The 27,167-nt window shown below is 44.7% G+C and overlaps 1 protein-coding gene across 2 annotated transcripts in view; it reads right to left on the bottom strand.

The window, feature by feature from the left end:
- LOC139420118 (SH2/SH3 adapter protein Nck1-like) overlaps positions 1 to 27,167 on the bottom strand; it is a 126,107-nt gene that overhangs the window by 65,112 nt on the left and 33,828 nt on the right. Inside the window, exon 2 of one of the 2 annotated variants that reach the window (XM_071169851.1) lies at positions 21,346 to 21,544. The exons of the other annotated variant lie outside the window; for it this stretch is intronic. The gene's annotated coding sequence lies outside the window, so the exon portion shown is untranslated. The remainder of the gene's footprint in view (positions 1 to 21,345; positions 21,545 to 27,167) is intronic. 2 annotated transcript variants of the gene reach the window in all.

The raw sequence follows: 27,167 nt of genomic DNA, 5'->3' as shown, positions 1-27,167 counted from the left end.
TCTGAATAGAAAGGTAAACTAGAAAGGTAAACTGAGGTAGGCCCCATGTTAACTCTACATAGAAAGGTAAACTGAGGGAGGCCCCATGTTAACTCTACATAGAAAGGTAAACTGAGGGAGGTCCCATGTTAACTCTAAATAGAAAGGTAAACTGAGGGAGGCCCCATGTTAACTCTGAAAAGAAAGGTAAACTGAGGGAGGCCCCATGTTAACTCTGAATAGAAAGGTAAACTGAGGGAGACCCCATGTTAACTCTACATAGAAAGGTAAACTGAGGGAGGCCCCATGTTAACTCTAAATAGAAAGGTAAACTGAGGGAGGCCCCATGTGAACTCTAAATAGAAAGGTAAACTGAGGGAGGCCCCATGTTAACTCTAAATAGAAAGGTAAACTGAGGGAGGCCCCATGTTAACTCTACTAGAAAGGTAAACTGAGGGAGGCCCCATGTTAACTCTAAATAGAAAGGTAAACTAGAAAGGTAAACTGAGGAAGGCCCCATGTTAACTCTGAATAGAAAGGTAAACTAGAAAGGTAAACTGAGGTAGGCCCCATGTTAACTCTGAATAGAAAGGTAAACTAGAAAGGTAAACTGAGGGAGGCCCCATGTTAACTCTGAATAGAAAGGTAAACTGAGGGAGGCCCCATGTTAACTCTGAATAGAAAGGTAAACTGAGGGAGGCCCCATGTTAACTCTGAATAGAAAGGTAAACTAGAAAGGTAAACTGAGGGAGGCCCCATGTTAACTATAAATAGAAAGGTAAACTGAGGGAGGCCCCATGTTAACTCTGAATAGAAAGGTAAACTGAGGGAGGCCCCATGTTAACTCTAAATAGAAAGGTAAACTGAGGTAGGCCCCATGTTAACTCTAAATAGAAAGGTAAACTAGAAAGGTAAACTGAGGGAGGCCCCATGTTAACTCTGAATAGAAAGGTAAACTAGAAAGGTAAACTGAGGGAGGCCCCATGTTAACTCTAAATAGAAAGGTAAACTGAGGGAGGCCCCATGTTAACTCTAAATAGAAAGGTAAACTGAGGGAGGCCCCATGTTAACTCTAAATAGAAAGGTAAACTAGAAAGGTAAACTGAGGGAGGCCCCATGTTAACTCTGAATAGAAAGGTAAACTAGAAAGGTAAAGTGAGGGAGGCCCCATGTTAACTCTACATAGAAAAGTAAACTGAGGGAGGCCCCATGTTAACTCTACATAGAAAGGTAAACTGAGGGAGGCCCCATGTTAACTCTGAATAGAAAGGTAAACTGAGGGAGGCCCCATGTTAACTCTAAATAGAAAGGTAAACTGAGGGAGGCCCCATGTTAACTCTGAATAGAAAGGTAAACTGAGGGAGGCCCCATGTTAACTCTGAATAGAAAAGTAAACTGAGGGAGGCCCCATGTTAACTATAAATAGAAAGGTAAACTGAGGGAGGCCCCATGTTAACTCTGAATAGAAAGGTAAACTGAGGGAGGCCCCATGTTAACTCTAAATAGAAAGGTAAACTGAGGGAGGCCCCATGTTAACTCTGAATAGAAAGGTAAACTGAGGGAGGCCCCATGTTAACTCTAAAAAGAAAGGTAAACTAGAAAGGTAAACTGAGGGAGGTCCCATGTTAACTCTGACTAGGAAGGTAAACTGAGGGAGGCCCCATGTTAACTCTAAATAGAAAGGTAAACTGAGGGAGACCCCATGTTAACTCTAAATAGAAAGGTAAACTAGAAAGGTAAACTGAGGGAGGTCCCATGTTAACTCTGACTAGAAAGGTAAACTGAGGGAGGCCCCATGTTAACTCTGAATAGAAAGGTAAACTGAGGGAGGTCCCATGTTAACTCTGAATAGAAAGGTAAACTGAGGGAGGCCCCATGTTAACTCTGAATAGAAAGGTAAACTGAGGGAGGCCCCATGTTAACTCTGAATAGAAAGGTAAACTGAGGGAGGCCCCATGTTAACTCTACATAGAAAGGTAAACTGAGGGAGGTCCCATGTTAACTCTGAATAGAAAGGTAAACTGAGGTAGGCCCCATGTTAACTATAAATAGAAAGGTAAACTGAGGGAGGCCCCATGTTAACTCTAAATAGAAAGGTAAACTGAGGGAGGCCCCATGTTAACTCTAAATAGAAAGGTAAACTGAGGGAGGCCCCATGTTAACTCTGAATAGAAAGGTAAACTAGAAAGGTAAACTGAGGTAGGCCCCATGTTAACTCTACATTGAAAGGTAAACTGAGGGAGGCCCCATGTTAACTCTGAATAGAAAGGTAAACTGAGGGAGGCCCCATGTTAACTCTGAATAGAAAGGTAAACTAGAAAGGTAAACTGAGGTAGGCCCCATGTTAACTCTACATTGAAAGGTAAACTGAGGGAGGTCCCATGTTAACTCTAAATAGAAAGGTAAACTGAGGGAGGCCCCATGTTAACTCTGAATAGAAAGGTAAACTGAGGGAGGCCCTATGTTAACTCTGAATAGAAAGGTAAACTGAGGGAGGCCCCATGTTAACTCTGAATAGAAAGGTAAACTGAGGGAGGCCCCATGTTAACTCTGAATAGAAAGGTAAACTGAGGGAGGCCCCATGTTAACTCTGAATAGAAAGGTAAACTGAGGGAGACCCCATGTTAACTCTACATAGAAAAGTAAACTGAGGGAGGCCCCATGTTAACTCTAAATAGAAAGGTAAACTGAGGGAGGCCCCATGTGAACTCTAAATAGAAAGGTAAACTGAGGGAGGCCCCATGTTAACTCTGAATAGAAAGGTAAACTAGAAAGGTAAACTGAGGGAGGCCCCATGTTAACTCTGAATAGAAAGGTAAACTAGAAAGGTAAACTGATGGAGGCCCCATGTTAACTCTGAATAGAAAGGTAAACTAGAAAGGTAAACTGAGGTAGGCCCCATGTTAACTCTGACTAGAAAGGTAAACTGAGGGAGGCCCCATGTTAACTCTGAATAGAAAGGTAAACTGAGGGAGGCCCCATGTTAACTCTACATAGAAAGGTAAACTGAGGGAGGCCCCATGTTAACTATAAATAGAAAGGTAAACTGAGGGAGGCCCCATGTTAACTGAATAGAAAGGTAAACTGAGGGAGGCCCCATGTTAACTCTGAATAGAAAGGTAAACTGAGGGAGGCCCCATGTTAACTCTACATAGAAAGGTAAACTGAGGGAGGCCCCATGTTAACTATAAATAGAAAGGTAAACTGAGGGAGGCCCCATGTTAACTGAATAGAAAGGTAAACTGAGGGAGGCCCCATGTTAACTCTGAATAGAAAGGTAAACTGAGGGAGGCCCCATGTTAACTCTGAATAAAAAGGTAAACTGAGGGAGGCCCCATGTTAACTCTAAATAGAAAGGTAAACTAGAAAGGTAAACTGAGGGAGGCCCCATGTTAACTCTAAATAGAAAGGTAACTGAGGGAGGCCCCATGTTAACTCTAAATAGAAAGGTAAACTGAGGGAGGCCCCATGTTAACTCTAAATAGAAAGGTAAACTGAGGGAGGCCCCATGTTAACTCTAAATAGAAAGGTAAACTAGAAAGGTAAACTGAGGGAGGCCCCATGTTAACTCTGAATAGAAAGGTAAACTGAGGGAGGCCCCATGTTAACTCTAAAAAGAAAGGTAAACTAGAAAGGTAAACTGAGGGAGGTCACATGTTAACTCTGACTAGGAAGGTAAACTGAGGGAGGCCCCATGTTAACTCTAAATAGAAAGGTAAACTGAGGGAGACCCCATGTTAACTCTAAATAGAAAGGTAAACTAGAAAGGTAAACTGAGGGAGGTCCCATGTTAACTCTGACTAGAAAGGTAAACTGAGGGAGGCCCCATGTTAACTCTGAATAGAAAGGTAAACTGAGGGAGGTCCCATGTTAACTCTGAATAGAAAGGTAAACTGAGGGAGGCCCCATGTTAACTCTGAATAGAAAGGTAAACTGAGGGAGGCCCCATGTTAACTCTGAATAGAAAGGTAAACTGAGGGAGGCCCCATGTTAACTCTACATAGAAAGGTAAACTGAGGGAGGTCCCATGTTAACTCTGAATAGAAAGGTAAACTGAGGTAGGCCCCATGTTAACTATAAATAGAAAGGTAAACTGAGGGAGGCCCCATGTTAACTCTAAATAGAAAGGTAAACTGAGGGAGGCCCCATGTTAACTCTAAATAGAAAGGTAAACTGAGGGAGGCCCCATGTTAACTCTGAATAGAAAGGTAAACTAGAAAGGTAAACTGAGGTAGGCCCCATGTTAACTCTACATTGAAAGGTAAACTGAGGGAGGCCCCATGTTAACTCTGAATAGAAAGGTAAACTGAGGGAGGCCCCATGTTAACTCTGAATAGAAAGGTAAACTAGAAAGGTAAACTGAGGTAGGCCCCATGTTAAGTCTACATTGAAAGGTAAACTGAGGGAGGTCCCATGTTAACTCTAAATAGAAAGGTAAACTGAGGGAGGCCCCATGTTAACTCTGAATAGAAAGGTAAACTGAGGGAGGCCCTATGTTAACTCTGAATAGAAAGGTAAACTGAGGGAGGCCCCATGTTAACTCTGAATAGAAAGGTAAACTGAGGGAGGCCCCATGTTAACTCTGAATAGAAAGGTAAACTGAGGGAGGCCCCATGTTAACTCTGAATAGAAAGGTAAACTGAGGGAGACCCCATGTTAACTCTACATAGAAAAGTAAACTGAGGGAGGCCCCATGTTAACTCTAAATAGAAAGGTAAACTGAGGGAGGCCCCATGTGAACTCTAAATAGAAAGGTAAACTGAGGGAGGCCCCATGTTAACTCTGAATAGAAAGGTAAACTAGAAAGGTAAACTGAGGGAGGCCCCATGTTAACTCTGAATAGAAAGGTAAACTAGAAAGGTAAACTGATGGAGGCCCCATGTTAACTCTGAATAGAAAGGTAAACTAGAAAGGTAAACTGAGGTAGGCCCCATGTTAACTCTGACTAGAAAGGTAAACTGAGGGAGGCCCCATGTTAACTCTGAATAGAAAGGTAAACTGAGGGAGGCCCCATGTTAACTCTACATAGAAAGGTAAACTGAGGGAGGCCCCATGTTAACTATAAATAGAAAGGTAAACTGAGGGAGGCCCCATGTTAACTGAAAAGGTAGAAAGGTAAACTGAGGGAGGCCCCATGTTAACTCTGAATAGAAAGGTAAACTGAGGGAGGCCCCATGTTAACTCTACATAGAAAGGTAAACTGAGGGAGGCCCCATGTTAACTCTAAATAGAAAGGTAAACTGAGGGAGGCCCCATGTTAACTGAATAGAAAGGTAAACTGAGGGAGGCCCCATGTTAACTCTGAATAGAAAGGTAAACTGAGGGAGGCCCCATGTTAACTCTGAATAAAAAGGTAAACTGAGGGAGGCCCCATGTTAACTCTAAATAGAAAGGTAAACTAGAAAGGTAAACTGAGGGAGGCCCCATGTTAACTCTAAATAGAAAGGTAACTGAGGGAGGCCCCATGTTAACTCTAAATAGAAAGGTAAACTGAGGGAGGCCCCATGTTAACTCTAAATAGAAAGGTAAACTGAGGGAGGCCCCATGTTAACTCTAAATAGAAAGGTAAACTAGAAAGGTAAACTGAGGGAGGCCCCATGTTAACTCTAAATAGAAAGGTAAACTAGAAAGGTAAACTGAGGAAGGCCCCATGTTAACTCTGAATAGAAAGGTAAACTAGAAAGGTAAACTGAGGTAGGCCCCATGTTAACTCTGAATAGAAAGGTAAACTAGAAAGGTAAACTGAGGGAGGCCCCATGTTAACTCTGAATAGAAAGGTAAACTGAGGGAGGCCCCATGTTAACTCTGAATAGAAAGGTAAACTGAGGGAGGCCCCATGTTAACTCTGAATAGAAAGGTAAACTAGAAAGGTAAACTGAGGGAGGCCCCATGTTAACTATAAATAGAAAGGTAAACTGAGGGAGGCCCCATGTTAACTCTGAATAGAAAGGTAAACTGAGGGAGGCCCCATGTTAACTCTAAATAGAAAGGTAAACTGAGGTAGGCCCCATGTTAACTCTAAATAGAAAGGTAAACTAGAAAGGTAAAAGGTAAACTGAGGGAGGCCCCATGTTAACTCTGAATAGAAAGGTAAACTAGAAAGGTAAACTGAGGGAGGCCCCATGTTAACTCTAAATAGAAAGGTAAACTGAGGGAGGCCCCATGTTAACTCTAAATAGAAAGGTAAACTGAGGGAGGCCCCATGTTAACTCTACATAGAAAAGTAAACTGAGGGAGGCCCCATGTTAACTCTAAATAGAAAGGTAAACTGAGGGAGGCCCCATGTTAACTCTGAATAGAAAGGTAAACTGAGGGAGGCCCAATGTTAACTCTGAATAGAAAGGTAAATTGAGGGAGGCCCCATGTTAACTCTACATAGAAAGGTAAACTGAGGGAGGCCCCATGTTAAATCTAAATAGAAAGGTAAACTGAGGGAAGCCCCATGTTAACTCTGAATAGAAAGGTAAACTGAGGGAGGCCCCATGTTAACTCTGAATAGAAAAGTAAACTGAGGGAGGCCCCATGTTAACTCTAAATAGAAAGGTAAACTGAGGGAGGCCCCATGTTAACTCTGAATAGAAAGGTAAACTGAGGGAGGCCCCATGTTAACTCTGAATAGAAAAGTAAACTGAGGGAGGCCCCATGTTAACTATAAATAGAAAGGTAAACTGAGGGAGGCCCCATGTTAACTCTGAATAGAAAGGTAAACTGAGGGAGGCCCCATGTTAACTCTAAATAGAAAGGTAAACTGAGGGAGGCCCCATGTTAACTCTGAATAGAAAGGTAAACTGAGGGAGGCCCCATGTTAACTCTAAATAGAAAGGTAAACTAGAAAGGTAAACTGAGGGAGGTCCCATGTTAACTCTGACTAGGAAGGTAAACTGAGGGAGGCCCCATGTTAACTCTAAATAGAAAGGTAAACTGAGGGAGGCCCCATGTTAACTCTAAATAGAAAGGTAAACTAGAAAGGTAAACTGAGGGAGGTCCCATGTTAACTCTGACTAGAAAGGTAAACTGAGGGAGGCCCCATGTTAACTCTGAATAGAAAGGTAAACTGAGGGAGGTCCCATGTTAACTCTGAATAGAAAGGTAAACTGAGGGAGGCCCCATGTTAACTCTGAATAGAAAGGTAAACTGAGGGAGGCCCCATGTTAACTCTGAATAGAAAGGTAAACTGAGGGAGGCCCCATGTTAACTCTACATAGAAAGGTAAACTGAGGGAGGTCCCATGTTAACTCTGAATAGAAAGGTAAACTGAGGTAGGCCCCATGTTAACTATAAATAGAAAGGTAAACTGAGGGAGGCCCCATGTTAACTCTAAATAGAAAGGTAAACTGAGGGAGGCCCCATGTTAACTCTGAATAGAAAGGTAAACTAGAAAGTTAAACTGAGGTAGGCCCCATGTTAACTCTACATTGAAAGGTAAACTGAGGGAGGCCCCATGTTAACTCTGAATAGAAAGGTAAACTGACCCCATGTTAACTCTGAATAGAAAGGTAAACTGAGGGAGGCCCCATGTTAACTCTGAATAGAAAGGTAAACTAGAAAGGTAAACTGAGGGAGGCCCCATGTTAACTCTACATAGAAAGGTAAACTGAGGGAGGTCCCATGTTAACTCTAAATAGAAAGGTAAACTGAGGGAGGCCCCATGTTAACTCTGAATAGAAAGGTAAACTGAGGGAGGCCCCATGTTAACTCTGAATAGAAAGGTAAACTGAGGGAGGCCCCATGTTAACTCTGAATAGAAAGGTAAACTGAGGGAGGCCCCATGTTAACTCTGAATAGAAAGGTAAACTGAGGGAGGCCCCATGTTAACTCTGAATAGAAAGGTAAACTGAGGGAGACCCCATGTTAACTCTACATAGAAAGGTAAACTGAGGGAGGCCCCATGTTAACTCTAAATAGAAAGGTAAACTGAGGGAGGCCCCATGTTAACTCTAAATAGAAAGGTAAACTGAGGGAGGCCCCATGTTAACTCTAAATAGAAAGGTAAACTGAGGGAGGCCCCATGTTAACTCTGAATAGAAAGGTAAACTAGAAAGGTAAACTGAGGGAGGCCCCATGTTAACTCTGAATAGAAAGGTAAACTAGAAAGGTAAACTGAGGGAGGCCCCATGTTAACTCTGAATAGAAAGGTAAACTAGAAAGGTAAACTGAGGTAGGCCCCATGTTAACTCTGACTAGAAAGGTAAACTGAGGGAGGCCCCATGTTAACTCTGAATAGAAAGGTAAACTGAGGGAGGCCCCATGTTAACTCTACATAGAAAGGTAAACTGAGGGAGGCCCCATGTTAACTATAAATAGAAAGGTAAACTGAGGGAGGCCCCATGTTAACTGAATAGAAAGGTAAACTGAGGGAGGCCCCATGTTAACTCTGAATAGAAAGGTAAACTGAGGGAGGCCCCATGTTAACTCTACATAGAAAGGTAAACTGAGGGAGGCCCCATGTTAACTATAAATAGAAAGGTAAACTGAGGGAGGCCCCATGTTAACTGAATAGAAAGGTAAACTGAGGGAGGCCCCATGTTAACTCTGAATAGAAAGGTAAACTGAGGGAGGCCCCATGTTAACTCTGAATAAAAAGGTAAACTGAGGGAGGCCCCATGTTAACTCTAAATAGAAAGGTAAACTAGAAAGGTAAACTGAGGGAGGCCCCATGTTAACTCTAAATAGAAAGGTAAACTGAGGGAGGCCCCATGTTAACTCTAAATAGAAAGGTAAACTGAGGGAGGCCCCATGTTAACTCTAAATAGAAAGGTAAACTGAGGGAGGCCCCATGTTAACTCTAAATAGAAAGGTAAACTAGAAAGGTAAACTGAGGGAGGCCCCATGTTAACTCTAAATAGAAAGGTAAACTAGAAAGGTAAACTGAGGAAGGCCCCATGTTAACTCTGAATAGAAAGGTAAACTAGAAAGGTAAACTGAGGTAGGCCCCATGTTAACTCTGAATAGAAAGGTAAACTAGAAAGGTAAACTGAGGTAGGCCCCATGTTAACTCTACATTGAAAGGTAAACTGAGGGAGGCCCCATGTTAACTCTGAATAGAAAGGTAAACTGAGGGAGGCCCCATGTTAACTCTGAATAGAAAGGTAAACTAGAAAGGTAAACTGAGGGAGGCCCCATGTTAACTCTAAATAGAAAGGTAAACTGAGGGAGGCCCCATGTTAACTCTAAATAGAAAGGTAAACTGAGGGAGGCCCCATGTTAACTCTAAATAGAAAGGTAAACTGAGGGAGGCCCCATGTTAACTCTGAATAGAAAGGTAAACTGAGGGAGGCCCTATGTTAACTCTGAATAGAAAGGTAAACTGAGAGGCCCCATGTTAACTCTAAATAGAAAGGTAAACTGAGGGAGGCCCCATGTTAACTCTGAATAGAAAGGTAAACTGAGGGAGGCCCCATGTTAACTCTGAATAGAAAGGTAAACTGAGGGAGGCCCCATGTTAACTCTAATAGAAAGGTAAACTGAGGGAGGCCCCATGTTAACTCTAAATAGAAAGGTAAACTGAGGGAGGCCCCATGTTAACTCTAAATAGAAAGGTAAACTGAGGGAGGCCCCATGTTAACTCTGAATAGAAAGGTAAACTAGAAAGGTAAACTGAGGGAGGCCCCATGTTAACTCTGAATAGAAAGGTAAACTAGAAAGGTAAACTGAGGCCCCATGTTAACTCTGAATAGAAAGGTAAACTAGAAAGGTAAACTGAGGGAGGCCCCATGTTAACTCTGACTAGAAAGGTAAACTGAGGGAGGCCCCATGTTAACTCTGAATAGAAAGGTAAACTGAGGGAGGCCCCATGTTAACTCTAATAGAAAGGTAAACTGATAGAAAGGTAAACTGAGGGAGGCCCCATGTTAACTCTAAATAGAAAGGTAAACTGAGGGAGGCCCCATGTTAACTCTGAATAGAAAGGTAAACTGAGGGAGGCCCCATGTTAACTCTGAATAGAAAGGTAAACTGAGGGAGGCCCCATGTTAACTCTACATAGAAAGGTAAACTGAGGGAGGCCCCATGTTAACTCTAAATAGAAAGGTAAACTGAGGGAGGCCCCATGTTAACTCTAATAGAAAGGTAAACTGAGGGAGGCCCCATGTTAACTCTGAATAGAAAGGTAAACTGAGGGAGGCCCCATGTTAACTCTAAATAGAAAGGTAAACTAGAAAGGTAAACTGAGGGAGGCCCCATGTTAACTCTAAATAGAAAGGTAAACTGAGGGAGGCCCCATGTTAACTCTGAATAGAAAGGTAAACTGAGGGAGGCCCCATGTTAACTCTAAATAGAAAGGTAAACTGAGGGAGGCCCCATGTTAACTCTAAATAGAAAGGTAAACTAGAAAGGTAAACTGAGGGAGGCCCCATGTTAACTCTAAATAGAAAGGTAAACTGAGGGAGGCCCCATGTTAACTCTACTAGAAAGGTAAACTGAGGGAGGGAGGTCCCATGTTAACTCTGAATAGAAAGGTAAACTGAGAGGCCCCATGTTAACTCTGGAAAGGTAAACTGAGGGAGGCCCCATGTTAACTCTGAATAGAAAGGTAAACTGAGGGAGGCCCCATGTTAACTCTGAATAGAAAGGTAAACTGAGGGAGGCCCCATGTTAACTCTGAATAGAAAGGTAAACTGAGGGAGGCCCCATGTTAACTCTGAATAGAAAGGTAAACTGAGGGAGGCCCCATGTTAACTCTGAATAGAAAGGTAAACTGAGGGAGGCCCCATGTTAACTCTACATAGAAAGGTAAACTGAGGGAGGCCCCATGTTAACTCTAAATAGAAAGGTAAACTGAGGGAGGCCCCATGTTAACTCTGAATAGAAAGGTAAACTGAGGGAGGCCCCATGTTAACTCTAAATAGAAAGGTAAACTGAGGGAGGCCCCATGTTAACTCTAAATAGAAAGGTAAACTAGAAAGGTAAACTGAGGGAGGCCCCATGTTAACTCTGAATAGAAAGGTAAACTAGAAAGGTAAACTGAGGGAGGCCCCATGTTAACTCTAAATAGAAAGGTAAACTGAGGGAGGCCCCATGTTAACTCTAAATAGAAAGGTAAACTGAGGGAGGCCCCATGTTAACTCTGAAAGGTAAACTGAGAAAGGTAAACTGAGGGAGGCCCCATGTTAACTCTGAATAGAAAGGTAAACTGAGGGAGGCCCCATGTTAACTCTGAATAGAAAGGTAAACTGAGGGAGGCCCCATGTTAACTCTGAATAGAAAGGTAAACTGAGGGAGGCCCCATGTTAACTCTGAATAGAAAGGTAAACTGAGGGAGGCCCCATGTTAACTCTGAATAGAAAGGTAAACTGAGGGAGGCCCCATGTTAACTCTAAATAGAAAGGTAAACTGAGGGAGGCCCCATGTTAACTCTGAATAGAAAGGTAAACTGAGGGAGGCCCCATGTTAACTCTAAATAGAAAGGTAAACTGAGGGAGGCCCCATGTTAACTCTGAATAGAAAGGTAAACTGAGGGAGGCCCCATGTTAACTCTAAATAGAAAGGTAAACTAGAAAGGTAAACTGAGGGAGGTCCCATGTTAACTCTGACTAGAAAGGTAAACTGAGGGAGGCCCCATGTTAACTCTAAATAGAAAGGTAAACTGAGGGAGGCCCCATGTTAACTCTAAATAGAAAGGTAAACTAGAAAGGTAAACTGAGGGAGGTCCCATGTTAACTCTGACTAGAAAGGTAAACTGAGGGAGGCCCCATGTTAACTCTGAATAGAAAGGTAAACTGAGGGAGGTCCCATGTTAACTCTGAATAGAAAGGTAAACTGAGGGAGGCCCCATGTTAACTCTGAATAGAAAGGTAAACTGAGGGAGGCCCCATGTTAACTCTGAATAGAAAGGTAAACTGAGGGAGGCCCCATGTTAACTCTACATAGAAAGGTAAACTGAGGGAGGTCCCATGTTAACTCTGAATAGAAAGGTAAACTGAGGTAGGCCCCATGTTAACTCTAAATAGAAAGGTAAACTGAGGGAGGCCCCATGTTAACTCTAAATAGAAAGGTAAACTGAGGGAGGCCCCATGTTAACTCTGAATAGAAAGGTAAACTAGAAAGGTAAACTGAGGGAGGCCCCATGTTAACTCTAATAGAAAGGTAAACTGAGGGAGGCCCCATGTTAACTCTGAATAGAAAGGTAAACTAGAGGCCCCATGTTAACTCTAAATAGAAAGGTAAACTGAGGGAGGCCCCATGTTAACTCTGAATAGAAAGGTAAACTGAGGGAGGCCCCATGTTAACTCTGAATAGAAAGGTAAACTGAGGGAGGCCCCATGTTAACTCTACATAGAAAGGTAAACTGAGGGAGGCCCCATGTTAACTCTACATAGAAAGGTAAACTGAGGGAGATCCCATGTTAACTCTAAATAGAAAGGTAAACTGAGGGAGGCCCCATGTTAACTCTGAATAGAAAGGTAAACTGAGGGAGGCCCTATGTTAACTCTGAATAGAAAGGTAAACTGAGGGAGGCCCCATGTTAACTCTGAATAGAAAGGTAAACTGAGGGAGGCCCCATGTTAACTCTGAATAGAAAGGTAAACTGAGGGAGGCCCCATGTTAACTCTGAATAGAAAGGTAAACTGAGGGAGGCCCCATGTTAACTCTGAATAGAAAGGTAAACTGAGGGAGACCCCATGTTAACTCTACATAGAAAGGTAAACTGAGGGAGGCCCCATGTTAACTCTGAATAGAAAAGTAAACTGAGGGAGGCCCCATGTTAACTCTAAATAGAAAGGTAAACTGAGGGAGGCCCCATGTTAACTCTGAATAGAAAGGTAAACTGAGGGAGGCCCCATGTTAACTCTAAATAGAAAGGTAAACTGAGGGAGGCCCCATGTTAACTCTGAATAGAAAGGTAAACTGAGGGAGGCCCCATGTTAACTCTAAATAGAAAGGTAAACTAGAAAGGTAAACTGAGGGAGGTCCCATGTTAACTCTGACTAGGAAGGTAAACTGAGGGAGGCCCCATGTTAACTCTAAATAGAAAGGTAAACTGAGGGAGGCCCCATGTTAACTCTAAATAGAAAGGTAAACTAGAAAGGTAAACTGAGGGAGGTCCCATGTTAACTCTGACTAGAAAGGTAAACTGAGGGAGGCCCCATGTTAACTCTGAATAGAAAGGTAAACTGAGGGAGGTCCCATGTTAACTCTGAATAGAAAGGTAAACTGAGGGAGGCCCCATGTTAACTCTGAATAGAAAGGTAAACTGAGGGAGGCCCCATGTTAACTCTGAATAGAAAGGTAAACTGAGGGAGGCCCCATGTTAACTCTACATAGAAAGGTAAACTGAGGGAGGTCCCATGTTAACTCTGAATAGAAAGGTAAACTGAGGTAGGCCCCATGTTAACTATAAATAGAAAGGTAAACTGAGGGAGGCCCCATGTTAACTCTAAATAGAAAGGTAAACTGAGGGAGGCCCCATGTTAACTCTGAATAGAAAGGTAAACTAGAAAGGTAAACTGAGGTAGGCCCCATGTTAACTCTACATTGAAAGGTAAACTGAGGGAGGCCCCATGTTAACTCTGAATAGAAAGGTAAACTAGAAAGGTAAACTGAGGTAGGCCCCATGTTAACTCTACATAGAAAGGTAAACTGAGGGAGGCCCCATGTTAACTCTACATAGAAAGGTAAACTGAGGGAGATCCCATGTTAACTCTAAATAGAAAGGTAAACTGAGGGAGGCCCCATGTTAACTCTGAATAGAAAGGTAAACTGAGGGAGGCCCTATGTTAACTCTGAATAGAAAGGTAAACTGAGGGAGGCCCCATGTTAACTCTGAATAGAAAGGTAAACTGAGGGAGGCCCCATGTTAACTCTGAATAGAAAGGTAAACTGAGGGAGGCCCCATGTTAACTCTGAATAGAAAGGTAAACTGAGGGAGGCCCCATGTTAACTCTGAATAGAAAGGTAAACTGAGGGAGACCCCATGTTAACTCTACATAGAAAGGTAAACTGAGGGAGGCCCCATGTTAACTCTAAATAGAAAGGTAAACTGAGGGAGGCCCCATGTGAACTCTAAATAGAAAGGTAAACTGAGGGAGGCCCCATGTTAACTCTGAATAGAAAGGTAAACTAGAAAGGTAAACTGAGGGAGGCCCCATGTTAACTCTAAATAGAAAGGTAAACTGAGGGAGGCCCCATGTTAACTCTGAATAGAAAGGTAAACTGAGGGAGGCCCCATGTTAACTCTAAATAGAAAGGTAAACTGAGGGAGGCCCCATGTTAACTCTGAATAGAAAGGTAAACTGAGGGAGGCCCCATGTTAACTCTGAATAGAAAGGTAAACTGAGGGAGGCCCCATGTTAACTCTGAATAGAAAGGTAAACTGAGGGAGGCCCCATGTTAACTCTGAATAGAAAGGTAAACTGAGGGAGGCCTCATGTTAACTCTAAATAGAAAGGTAAACTGAGGGAGGCCCCATGTTAACTATACATAGAAAGGTAAACTGAGGGAGGCCCCATGTTAACTATACATAGAAAGGTAAACTGAGGGAGGCCCCATGTTAACTCTGAATAGAAAGGTAAACTAGAAAGGTAAACTGAGGGAGGCCCCATGTTAACTCTAAATAGAAAGGTAAACTGAGGGAGGCCCCATGTTAACTATACATAGAAAGGTAAACTGAGGGAGGCCCCATGTTAACTATACATAGAAAGGTAAACTGAGGTAACATGGTCCTAGGCTAGAACCTTTAAGATGAGAACTAGTTCACGGCCAGCAGCCCACCTAGCCCTCTGACCTCCTGTTGAGGTGGTGGTAGAGGACCAACAACAGGACACCCACTGTCATTAACACCCACTGTCTTAATCATGCTATGCTAGCAGGATAACACAGGCCACCACTAACCCTCACAGAGAACAGAGGATTTAAAAAACAGTGGCAGCAGTACAGATAACTAATCCTTTTGACTTGTCGAAGGCCACATCTCTCTAAGAAAGCAAGGCATTAGCCCAACTCACCTCTGACACAGCCACCTTAACGGTGTTAACACAATGCTTATGCTAAGCTAACGCAAAGCTAGTGCTTATATCTTGTACTGACGGCGGCTGAGCAATCACCAGTCAGTTACAGGAAGTAGGAAAAGTTCACCGCACGCTGAATACAAACCAGAACTACGGCAGTTTATACAGCGTTGCAACTCTTCCACCACAACAATGCTGCACATGGCCTCGTTGTGGATAACAGACAACCATGGTGCACAACTTCCTCCCAGTGCAACACACAGCTGGTGAGAAGGAGATATCTTATCTTTACCACGAGAGGAATGACAGAGTGATAGGATGAACACACCACATCCTTAATGCCTCCACAGCTGCATGCTGCCATATGGCTGTCTGTGTGTATTCAGAGAAATGCTGCTGCTAAGACAGTTGAACAGCACTACTACTGCTGCTGCTAAGACAGTTGAACAGCACCACTACTGCTGCTGCTGAGACAGTTGAACAGCACCACTACTGCTGTTAAGACAGTTGAACAGCACCACTACTGCTGTTAAGACAGTTGAACAGCACCACTACTACTTCTGCTAAGACAGTTTAACAGCACTACTCCTACTGCTGCTAAGACAGTTGAACAGTACTACTACTGCTGCTGCTGAGACAGTTGAACAGCACCACTACTACTTCTGCTAAGACAGTTTAACAGCACCACTACAACTGCTGCTAAGACAGTTGAACAGTACTACTACTGCTGCTGCTGAGACAGTTGAACAGCACTACCACTACTACTGCTGCTGCTGAGACAGTTGAACAGTACTACTACTGCTGCTGCTAAGACAGTTGAACAGCACAACTACTACTGTTGCTGCTAAGCCAGTTGAACAGCACCACTACTACTGCTGCTAAGACAGTTGAACAGCACCACTACTACTGCTGCTAAGACAGTTGAACAGCACAACTACTGCTGCTGCTAGCATAGTTGAACAGCACCATTACTGCTAAGACAGTTGAACAGCACCATTACTGCTAAGACAGCTGAACAGCACCACTACTACTGCTGCTAAGACAGTTGAACAGCACAACTACTGCTGCTGCTAGCACAGTTGAACAGCACCACTACTGCTAAGACAGTTGAACAGCACCACTACTGCTCCTGCTAAGACAGTTGAACAGCACTAATACTGCTAAGCCAGTTGAACAGCACCACTACTGCTGTTGGCAAGACAGTTGAACAGCGGCACAACTGCTATTGCTAAGACATATGAAGTCTACTACTGCTGCTGCTAAGACAGTTGAACAGCACCAGCACTACTTTGCTGCTAAGCCAGTTGAACAGCACCACTACTACTTCTGCTAAGACAGTTTAACAGCACTACTCCTACTGCTGCTAAGACAGTTGAACAGTACTACTACTGCTGCTGCTGAGACAGTTGAACAGCACCACTACTACTTCTGCTAAGACAGTTTAACAGCACCACTACAACTGCTGCTAAGACAGTTGAACAGTACTACTACTGCTGCTGCTGAGACAGTTGAACAGCACTACCACTACTACTGCTGCTGCTGAGACAGTTGAACAGTACTACTACTGCTGCTGCTAAGACAGTTGAACAGCACAACTACTACTGTTGCTGCTAAAGCCAGTTGAACAGCACCACTACTACTGCTGCTAAGACAGTTGGACAGCACCACTACTACTGCTGCTAAGACAGTTGAACAGCACAACTACTGCTGCTGCTAGCATAGTTGAACAGCACCATTACTGCTAAGACAGTTGAACAGCACCACTACTACTGCTGCTAAGACAGTTGAACAGCACAACTACTACTGTTGCTGCTAAAGCCAGTTGAACAGCACCACTATTACTGCTGCTAAGACAGTTGAACAGCACCACTACTACTGCTGCTAAGACAATTGAACAGTACCACTATTACTACTGCTAAGATAGTTGAACAGCACCACTACTACTGCTGCTAAGACAGTTGAACAGCACAACTACTGCTGCTGCTAAGACAGTTGAACAGCACTACTGCTGCTGCTAAGACAGTTAAACAGCACCACTATTACTGCTGCTAAGACAGTTGAACAGCACAACTACTGCTGCTGCTAAGACAGTTGAACAGCACTACTACTGCTGCTGCTAAGACAGTTGAACAGCACTACTGCTGCTGCTAAGATAGTTAAACAGCACCACTATTACTGCTGCTAAGACAGTTGTCTTAGCCCTGTCGCCTCACAGGTAACACAGAAGAATGATGAATGAAATAGGACCAGAGTTGAGAGAGAAGGATTTTCCACAGAACTTGCCTAGATTGTGTAGTCAGTATGGAGAGAGAGTAGAATGGTTGTGTAGTCAGTATGGAGAGACAGTAGAATGGTTGCGAAGTCAGTATGGAGAGACAGTAGAATGGTTGTGTAGTCAGTATGGAGAGAGAGTAGAATGGTTGCGAAGTCAGTATGGAGAGAGAGCAGAATGGTTGTGGAGTCAATATGGAGACAGCAGAATGGTTGTGGAGTCAATATGGAGACAGCAGAATGGTCCATCCCATGAGCTACATTCTGACGGCCAGGGTACGTAGGCCATGAAATACAAATGGTATAGAGAGAAATAGTCCTATAAATACTATATTAACTACAACCTAAAACCTCTAACCTTGGAATATTGAAGACTCATGTTAAAAGGAACCACCAGCTTTCATTGGTTCTCATGTTCTGAGCAAGGAACTCAAATGTTAGCTTTCTTACATAGCACATATTGCACTTTTACTTCTCCAACACTTTGTTTTTGCATTATTTTTTGCATTATTTAAACCAAATTGAACATGTTTCATTATTTATTTGAGACTAAATTGATTTTATTTATGTATTATATTAAGTTAAAATAAGAGTTCATTCAGTATTGTTGTAATTGTCATTATTACCTAAAAAAATATATAGTCCGATTTAATCGGTATCGGCTTTAGTTGGTCCTCCAATAATCGGTATCGGCTTTAGTTGGTCCTCCAATAATCGGTATCGGCTTTAGTTGGTCCTCCAATAATCGGTATCGGCTTTAGTTGGTCCTCCAATAATCGGTATCGGCGTTGAAAAATCATAATCGGTCGACCTCTAGTACATAGGCCAGGGTACGTAGGTTAGGGTATGTAGATCAGGGTACGTAGGCCAGGGTACGTAGGCCAGGGTACGGAGGTCAGGGTACAGAGGTCAGGGTACAGAGGTCAGGGTACAGAGGTCAGGGTACAGAGGTCAGGGTACGGGGGTCAGGATACGGGGGTCAGGATACGGGGGTCAGGATACGTAGGCCAGGGTACGTAGGCCAGGATCAGGGTACGTAGGCCAGGAGCAGGGTACGTAGGCCAGGATCAGGGTACGTAGGACAGGGTACGTAGGCCAGGGTACGTAGGGTACGTAGGTCAGGGTACGTAGGGTACGTAGGTCAGGGTACGTAGGGTACGTAGGTCAGGGTACGTAGGGTACGTAGGTCAGGGTACGTAGGGTACGTAGGTCAGGGTACGTAGGCCAGGGTACGTAGCTCAGGGTACGTAGGCCAGGGTCAGGGTACGTAGGTCAGGGTACGTAGGCCAGGATCAGGGTACATAGGCCAGGGTACGTAGAGTACGTAGGTCAGGGTACGTAGGCCAGGGTACGTAGGCCAGGGTACGTAGGCCAGGGTCAGGGTACGTAGGCCAGGGTACGTAGGTCAGGGTACGTAGGCCAGGGTACGTAGGCCAGGGTCAGGGTACGTAGGCCAGGGTACATAGGCCAGGGTACGTAGGCCAGGGTCAGGGTACGTAGGCCAGGGTACATAGGCCAGGGTCAGGGTACGCAGGGTACGTAGGCCAGGGTACGTAGCCCAGGGTACGTAGGCCAGGGTACGTAGGCCAGGGTACGTAGGCCAGGGTCAGGGTACGTAGGCCAGGGTCAGGGTACGTAGGCCAGGGTACGTAGGCCAGGGTCAGGGTACGTAGGCCAGGGTACATAGGCCAGGGTACGTAGGCCAGGGTACGTAGGCCAGGGTACATAGGCCAGGGTCAGGGTACGTAGGCCAGGGTACGTAGGCCAGGGTACGTAGGCCAGGGTACATAGGCCAGGGTCAGGGTACGTAGGCCAGGGTACGTAGGCCAGGGTACGTAGGCCAGGGTACGTAGGCCGGGGTAATCTCTGGAGGATGAGGGAGGCTGAGGATGTCTATACATCAGGCAGTCTAAAACTGAATCGGAGTAACACTAGAGCTCAGTCTTCCCAGTAGATTGTAGATTGCAGGGGAGTGTGGGGAAGCAGGAAAACAATACATGAGCTCTCTCTCAGAGAGACAGACAGACAGACAGACAGACAGACAGACAGAGAAACAGACAGAGAAACAGACAGAGAAACAGACAGAGAAACAGACAGAGAAACAGACAGAGAAAGAGACAGAGAGAGACAGACAAACAGAGACAGACAGAGAGAGACAGACAGAGAGACAGAGAGAGAGACAGAGAGACAGAGAGAGAGACAGAGTAGAGCAGAGTAACCTAATCCCTTGGACTGCCTGCTAAAATTACAGGTCTCCAGGCTGATGGAATGTGCTGCTCTGTGAGCTCTGAGCAAGGCATCCTCCAGCACCACTGCTGCCCTTCCTCACAGCACACACACACACAGTACGCACACTCACACTGTACGCACACACACACACACACACACACACACACACACACTACACAAACGGAGTGTCTGAACCAAGAATGGACAGTGCAGGGCAGTGAAAGACCAGTTTAGAGAAGACTAGGCAGAGATACAAGTGGGTGTGACCCAGTGTTTCTGCTGGAGTAATTTAGCTGTGGTGCTGCGCCACAGCAAAAGAATACGGAACATGAACAAAATATTTCTGTGCAGTTTGAAGATGCTAGAACAGTCCACATGTATCCTCTGCAGACTAAACCAGTAATGACTAGAAAAACGATCATTCTATGAGGCTGTCTGGTTTATCATTTATTTACCTGGCCGGCTGGTTGTTGTACATTCTATGGGGCTGTCTGGTTTATCATTTAGTTACCTGGTCGGCTGGTTGTTGTACATTCTATGAGGCTGTCTGGTTTATCATTTATTTACCTGGCCGGCTGGTTGTTGTACATTCTATGGGGCTGTCTGGTTTATCATTTAGTTACCTGGTCGGCTGGTTGTTGTACATTCTATTGGGCTGTCTGGTTTATCATTTATTTACCTGGCCGGCTGGTTGTTGTACATTCTATGGGGCTGTCTGGTTTATCATTTAGTTACCTGGTCGGCTGGTTGTTGTACATTCTATGGGGCTGTCTGGTTTATCATTTATTTACCTGGCCGGCTGGTTGTTGTACATTCTATGGGGCTGTCTGGTTTATCATTTAGTTACCTGGTCGGCTGGTTGTTGTACATTCTATGGGGCTGTCTGGTTTATCTATTTACCTGGCCGGCTGGTTGTTGTACATTCTATGGGGCTGTCTGGTTTATCATTTATTTACCTGGCCGGCTGGTTGTTGTACATTCTATGGGGCTGTCTGGTTTATCATTTAGTTACCTGGTCGGCTGGTTGTTGTACATTCTATGGGCCTGTCTGGTTTATCTATTTACCTGGCCGGCTGGTTGTTGTACATTCTATGGGGCTGTCTGGTTTATCATTTAGTTACCTGGTCGGCTGGTTGTTGTACATTCTATGGGGCTGTCTGGTTTATCATTTAGTTACCTGGTCGGCTGGTTGTTGTACATTCTATGGGGCTGTCTGGTTTATCATTTATTTACCTGGCCGGCTGGTTGTTGTACATTCTATGGGGCTGTCTGGTTTATCTATTTACCTGGCCGGCTGGTTGTTGTACATTCTATGGGGCTGTCTGGTTTATCATTTATTTACCTGGCCGGCTGGTTGTTGTACATTCTATGGGGCTGTCTGGTTTATTTATTTACCTGGCCGGCTGGTTGTTGTACATTCTATGGGGCTGTCTGGTTTATCATTTAGTTACCTGGCCGGCTGGTTGTTGTACATTCTATGGGGCTGTCTGGTTTATTTATTTACCTGGCCTGGCCGGCCTTCCTCGTTCAGGTTGCCAGAGCCATAGGGAAGAAAACATTCTGACAAGCAGTCACCACCAGTCTTAATGAAATTGCAGGGGGGGGAATCCGTTTAAATGGCCTTTGTTAAAAACAGGAGGATCCAGCTTTTCCATTCCTACTTTATTTCTCATCTCCTAAATGTGTGAAAACTGCACCATTTTACCGGAACTCAGCATTTTGCTGTGAGTGCATAGGGGAGAGCGCTGCTAAATGTAGCACGGGTCAATTGTAGGGTAACTTGGGGTAGAACCCCTTCCTCCCTAAATGTTCTTCTGAGTGACTTAAATGTAGATGTTTTTGTTGTTGTTGAGCAAGAGCAGTGGCAACAAGGGGGATAGTGGTGACATGAAGTGGTTTCTGTGAGAAGTACAGGTGTTACCCCAGGTGGCGATGTTACCCCAGGTGGCGATGTTACCCCAGGTGGCGATGTTACCCCAGGTGGCGATGTTACCCCAGGTGGTGTGTTTCCCCAGGTGGCGTGTTTCCCCAGGTGGCGTGTTTCCCCAGGTGGCGTGTTTCCCCAGGTGGCGATGTTACCCCAGGTGGCGTGTTTCCCCAGGTTATCGTAACAGGTACGCCTAAATAAAATAAAATCACATTTTATTTCTCACATACACATGGTTAGCAGATGTTATTGCGAGTGTAGCAAAATGCTTGTGCTTCTAAAATTCATCAATAGGATGCTAACTAGTTACAAGATCACATTTGTGATCTGGCTAACGATTAGCCCAATAGAGTAAATGTGGATAGGCAAGCCCATGCTTCAGCTTATTTATTTACAGCCACTATGCTGCATCAGTTGGACTACGGGTGATAATGCTTACTGCTAATGCATAGGCTATATGGATGCCATGGGCCAATATGTGTTAAAAGAATTGAACAAATCACAATGTTATTTGGCTGATACAGGGCCTTCAGAAAGTATTCAGACCCGTTGACTTACTCTACATTGTTTCGTTACAGCCTTATTCTAAACAAGTTTTTAGAAATGGTTGCAAATGTATACAAAATATAAAACAGAAATAACTTATTTACATCAGTGTTCAGACCCTTTGCTATGGGACTGGAAATTGATCTTAGGTGCATCCTGTTTCCATTGATCATCCTTGAGCTGTTTCTACAAATTGATTGGAGTCCACCGGAGGTAAATTCAATTGATTGGACATGATTTGGAAAGGCATACACCTGTCTATATAAGGTCCTACAGTTGACAGTGCATGTCAGAGCAAAAACCAAGCTATGAGGTTGAAGGAATTGTCCGTAGAAGGTCCCCAAGAACACAAAGGCCTACATAATTCTTAAATAGAATAAGTTTGTAACCACCAAGACTCTTCTTAGAGCTGGCCGCCCAGCCAAACTGAAAATTCGGGAGAGAAGGGCCTTGGTCAGGGAGGTGACCTAGAACCCAAAGGTCACTCTGACAGAGCTCCAGGGTTCCTCTGTGGAGATGGGAGAACCTTCCAGAAGGCCAACCATCTCTGCAGCACTCCACCAATCAGGATTTTATGGTAGAGTGTCCAGACAGAAGCCACACGTCAGTAAAAGGCTGAATAGAAACCACTAGTCAGCTGTTTCTAACATCAGATTGCTGAATAGACACCACTAATCAGCTGTTTCTAACATCACTGCTGAATAGACACCACTAATCAGCTGTTTCTACCCCAGACCATCATGCTGCTGAATAGACACCACTAATCAGCTGTTTCTAACATCAGACTGCAGAATAGACACCACTAATCAGCTGTTTCTAACATCAGATTGCTGAATAGACACCACTAATCAGCTGTTTCTACCCCCAGACCATCAGGCTGCTGAATAGACACCACTAGTCAGCTGTTTCTAGCCCCAGACCATCAGGCTGCTGAATAGACACCACTAGTAGGCTGTTTCTACCCCCAGACCATCAGGCTGCTGAATAGACACCACTAGTCAGCTGTTTCTACCATCAGGCTGCTAAATAGACACAACTAGTCAGCTGTTTCTACCCTCAGACCATCAGAATGCTGAGTAGACACCACTAGTCAGCTGTTTCTACCCCCAGACCATCAGGCTGCTAAATAGACACCACTAGTCAGCTGTTTCTACCCCCAGACCATCAGGCTGCTAAATAGACACAACTAGTCAGCTGTTTCTACCCTCAGACCATCAGACTGCTGAGTAGACACCACTAGTCAGCTGTTTCTACCCCCAGACCATCATGCTGCTGAATAGACACCACTAGTCAGCTGTTTCTACCATCAGGCTGCTAAATAGACACCAATAGTCAGCTGTTTCTGCCATCAGGCTGCTAAATAGACACCAATAGTCAGCTGTTTCTACCATCGGGCTGCTAAATAGACACCACGGTCAGCTGTTTCTACCCCCAGACCATCAGCCTGCTAAATAGACACCACTAGTCAGCTGTTTCTACCCCCAGACCATCCGACTGCTGAATAGACACCAATAGTCAGCTGTTTCTACCCCCAGACCATCAGACTGCTGAATAGACACCAATAGTCAGCTGTTTCTAACATCAGGCTGCTAAATAGACACCACTAGTCAGCTGTTTCTACCATCAGGCTGCTAAATAGACACCACTAGTCAGCTGTTTCTACCATCAGGCTTCTAAATAGACACCACTAGTCAGCTGTTCTACCATCGGGCTGCTAAATAGACACCACGAGTCAGCTGTTTCTACCATCAGGCTGCTAAATATACACCACTAGTCAGCCGGTTCTACCATCGGGCTGCTAAATAGACACCACTAGTCAGCTGTTTCTACCATCGGCTGCTAAATAGACACCACTAGTCAGCTGTTTCTACCCCCAGACCATCAGGCTGCTAAATAGACACCACTAGTCAGCTGTTTCTACCCCCAGACCATCAGGCTGCTGAATAGACACCACTAGTCAGCTGTTTCTACCATCAGGCTGCTAAATAGACACAACTAGTCAGCTGTTTCTACCCTCAGACCATCAGACTGCTGAGTAGACACAACTAGTCAGCTGTTTCTACCCCCAGACCATCATGCTGCTGAATAGACACCACTAGTCAGCTGTTTCTACCCCCAGACCATCAGGCTGCTAAATAGACACCAATAGTCAGCTGTTTCTACCATCAGGCTGCTAAATAGACACCAATAGTCAGCTGTTTCTACCATCAGGCTGCTAAATAGACACCACTAGTCAGCTGTTTCTACCCTCAGACCATCAGACTGCTGAGTAGACACCACTAGTCAGCTGTTTCTACCCCCAGACCATCATGCTGCTGAATAGACACCACTAGTCAGCTGTTTCTACCATCAGGCTGCTAAATAGACACCACTAGTCAGCTGTTTATACCATCAGGCTGCTAAATAGACACAACTAGTCAGCTGTTTCTACCCTCAGACCATCAGACTGCTGAGTAGACACCACTAGTCAGCTGTTTCTACCCCCAGACCATCAAGCTGCTAAATAGACACCAATAGTCAGCTGTTTCTACCATCAGGCTGCTAAATAGACACTAATAGTCAGCTGTTTCTACCCCCAGACCATCAGACTGCTGAATAGACACCAATAGTCAGCTGTTTCTACCATCAGGCTGCTAAATAGACACCACTAGTCAGCTGTTTATACCATCAGGCTGCTAAGTAGACACCACTAGTCAGCTGTTTCTACCATCAGGCTGCTAAATGGACACCGCTAGTCAGCTGTTTCTACCATCAGGCTGCTAAATAGACACCACTAGTCAGCTGTTTCTACCATCGGGCTGCTAAATAGACACCACTAGTCAGCTGTTTCTACTATCGGGCTGCTAAATAGACACCAATAGTCAGCTGTTTCTACCATCAGGCTGCTAAATAGACACCAATAGTCAGCTGTTTCTACCATCGGGCTGCTAAATAGACACCACTGTCAGCTGTTTCTACCCCCAGACCATCAGGATGCTGAATAGACACCAATAGTCAGCTGTTTCTACCATCAGGCTGCTAAATAGACACCACTAGTCAGCTGTTTATACCATCAGGCTGCTAAATAGACACCACTAGTCAGCTGTTTCTACCATCAGGCTGCTAAATGGACACCGCTAGTCAGCTGTTTCTACCATCAGGCTGCTAAATAGACACCACTAGTCAGCTGTTTCTACCATCGGGCTGCTAAATAGACACCACTAGTCAGCTGTTTCTACTATCGGGCTGCTAAATAGACACCACTAGTCAGCTGTTTCTACCATCGGGCTGCTAAATAGACACCAATAGTCAGCTGTTTCTACCATCAGGCTGCTAAATAGACACCAATAGTCAGCTGTTTCTACCATCGGGCTGCTAAATAGACACCACTGTCAGCTGTTTCTACCCCCAGACCATCAGGATGCTAAATAGACACCACTAGTCAGCTGTTTCTACACCCAGACCATCAGGCTGCTGAATAGACACAACTAGTCAGCTGTTTCTACCATCAGGCTGCTAAATAGACACAACTAGTCAGCTGTTTCTACCCTCAGACCATCAGACTGCTGAGTAGACACCACTAGTCAGCTGTTTCTACCCCCAGACCATCATGCTGCTGAATAGACACCACTAGTCAGCTGTTTCTACCATCAGGCTGCTAAATAGACACCAATAGTCAGCTGTTTCTACCATCAGGCTGCTAAATAGACACCAATAGTCAGCTGTTTCTACCCCCAGACCATCAGACTGCTGAATAGACACCAATAGTCAGCTGTTTCTACCATCAGGCTGCTAAATAGACACCACTAGTCAGCTGTTTATACCATCAGGCTGCTAAATAGACACCACTAGTCAGCTGTTTCTACCATCAGGCTGCTAAATGGACACCACTAGTCAGCTGTTTCTACCATCGGGCTGCTAAATAGACACCACTAGTCAGCTGTTTCTACCATCGGGCTGCTAAATAGACACCACTAGTAAGCTGTTTCTACCATCGGGCTGCTAAATAGACACCACTAGTCAGCTGTTTCTACCATCGGGCTGCTAAATAGACACCACTGTCAGCTGTTTCTACCCCCAGACCATCAGGATGCTAAAGAGACACCACTAGTCAGCTGTTTCTACACCCAGACCATCAGGCTGCTGAATAGACACAACTAGTCAGCTGTTTCTACCATCAGGCTGCTAAATAGACACAACTAGTCAGCTGTTTCTACCCTCAGACCATCAGACTGCTGAGTAGACACCACTAGTCAGCTGTTTCTACCCCCAGACCATCATGCTGCTGAATAGACACCACTAGTCAGCTGTTTCTACCATCAGGCTGCTAAATAGACACCAATAGTCAGCTGTTTCTACCATCAGGCTGCTAAATAGACACTAATAGTCAGCTGTTTCTACCCCCAGACCATCAGACTGCTGAATAGACACCAATAGTCAGCTGTTTCTACCATCAGGCTGCTAAATAGACACCACTAGTCAGCTGTTTATACCATCAGGCTGCTAAATAGACACCACTAGTCAGCTGTTTCTACCATCAGGCTGCTAAATGGACACCGCTAGTCAGCTGTTTCTACCATCAGGCTGCTAAATAGACACCACTAGTCAGCTGTTTCTACCATTGGGCTGCTAAATAGACACCACTAGTCAGCTGTTTCTACCATCGGGCTGCTAAATAGACACCACTAGTCAGCTGTTTCTACCATCGGGCTGCTAAATAGACACCACTAGTCAGCTGTTTCTACCCTCAGACCATCAGACTGCTAAATAGACACAACTAGTCAGCTGTTTCTACCCCCAGACCATCAGGCTGCTAAATAGACACCACTAGTCAGCTGTTTCTACCCCCAGACCATCAGGCTGCTGAATAGACACAACTAGTCAGCTGTTTCTACCCCCAGACCATCAGGCTGCTGAATAGACACCACTACATCTGCGACCGTGTTCATGTGACTTAATATGTATATATTTTTACAAAAACAGCAGCGGTGTGGCAATGGGTCATGGGAAACTTGGCGCCCGGGCCAGCTGTGAGACAGGAAGTGGGGACATGGGAGAGGACGGGGTTCAGTGTCAGAAGTTCAACTTCAGAGTTCAGACACAGTCAAGATGACTTTGTCTTCTCAACGTGCCAGACAAGTTAAATCTGATGTATCGTCGTTAACAAGGCTTTAAGCCCAGAGGCCACTGAATTTGATCCAAGCGAAGAAATTCCATCTCAGTGTCAGAATAAGAAAAAAAGGTTGTTCCATTGTCCTGAATGGGACGGTCAGCGCTACTCCTAATATCTG

The sequence above is a fragment of the Oncorhynchus clarkii genome, chromosome 11 (genome assembly GCF_045791955.1).
Source record: "Oncorhynchus clarkii lewisi isolate Uvic-CL-2024 chromosome 11, UVic_Ocla_1.0, whole genome shotgun sequence".
NCBI classification, from domain to species: Eukaryota; Metazoa; Chordata; class Actinopteri; order Salmoniformes; family Salmonidae; genus Oncorhynchus; species Oncorhynchus clarkii.
Note: the sequence above shows the minus strand (reverse complement) of the source record. Positions and strands in the feature narration are given on the sequence as shown.